Raw genomic sequence first — 1,302 nt, 5'->3', positions numbered from 1 at the left:
CCCCCCCCCCATCCCTGTGTCTGAATAATGCATCTTATAGAAAAGAAGAGCACATGCACCCGGGCACAATGGGGTTAACTGAGGATAGGGATGAGATCATTGCTGGTTGCAGCTAGGAAGGGGGGTTTCTTGAGCCCCACTCTTTTTTTGCATACATTATTGTGCCACCCCTGGGTGCCATGTGTCCATCGGCCTGCAGAGCTGTGCAGTAGGCGGAAGAGGGGTCACTACTCACCAGAAGAGTCCCCAGTCCCCCAGCTGCTCTCAGTCCATCTTCACGTAGCTGTGATAGCCCCAGATTGCAGGGACTGCCACCTCCCTTCCTTCTCTCTCTGCAATCCAATGCTCACTTTCTACGCTAACCATTCTTTATATTGCAACAGCTGATGCTAAAAATAGATGGTGCCCGGGGGGGAGCCATGGCCCCTGAGAATCTAATTTGCAGCAGCCTGTGTCCCCTTTATTTCCTGTCTGCCCCCACAAGACAGCAATGAGATACATACTCAGAATAGTGTGATTTCTGCTGCAAACAGCCACTTACCGGGAGAATACAAAGCACTGAAGGAGAAGGTCCCCCCTCTGCAAGGCAATGGACTCTTCCACAAGCTGTGCCCTCAGTACGTCGCTCTTAAGGTGGTCTGAAGTTGGAACTTAAAGGCAAGTTTTTAGAGGGAAGCAGAAATGACCGGAGAGGAGGGGAGAGGAGATGAATTGTGAAGGGTGAGGAATCAGAAGGAGGGTATTTGATTGTGGACACAAGAGAGGAAAGGAGGGAGAGCTGAGGCGGACGTCCTTAATAACCACTCCTAGCCCAGGAATGGTTATCTGTCAGTAGTTGTATGTAGCTGGGTGTCAGCAGAAGCAGGACTGGGTGCTACCAGCAGGGTGCCCAGCCCAGCCACACGCAAGCCATTCCTCATGGGTCACAGTGTGACTCAGCTGCTCGCATGACTCTTCTATGACATCAGAAACAAAGTGACAATGGGGGACAGGTCACATAATGCACTGTGACATCCTGGGGCATAGAGGACTAATGATAGTGTGAAGATTGTAAGCTTCTGGGACAAGCATTCATAATAGAATTATATTTGTAAAAAACAACCAGTGAAATTCTTTCTTTCTTTCCATCCTTCCTTACTTCATCTCTTCCTTCATTCTATTTCTTTCTTTCTTTCTTTCTTTCTTTCTTTCTTTCCCTCCTTCCTTACTTCATCTCTTCCTTCATTCTATTTCTTTCTTTCTTTCTTTCTTTCTTTCTTTCTTTCCCTCCTTCCTTACTTCATCTCTTCCTTCATTCTCTTT

The 1,302-nt window shown here is 47.6% G+C and overlaps 1 long non-coding RNA gene across 1 annotated transcript in view; it reads left to right on the top strand.

Annotated features, from left to right (window-relative positions):
* The window catches only part of LOC108797148, a 4,207-nt gene extending 3,638 nt beyond the window's left edge, over window positions 1-569 (top strand). The window contains exon 3 of the long non-coding RNA XR_001941860.1: window positions 557-569. This is a non-coding gene — a long non-coding RNA (uncharacterized LOC108797148). The remainder of the gene's footprint in view (window positions 1-556) is intronic.
* Window positions 570-1,302: the final 733 nt, after the last annotated feature.

Source organism: Nanorana parkeri, unplaced genomic scaffold (genome assembly GCF_000935625.1).
Source record: "Nanorana parkeri isolate BGI_ZX_2015 unplaced genomic scaffold, ASM93562v1 scaffold1233, whole genome shotgun sequence".
NCBI lineage: Eukaryota > Metazoa > Chordata > Amphibia > Anura > Dicroglossidae > Nanorana > Nanorana parkeri.
The sequence above is the reverse complement of the archived record's forward strand: the minus strand, read 5'-3'. Positions and strand labels throughout refer to the sequence as shown.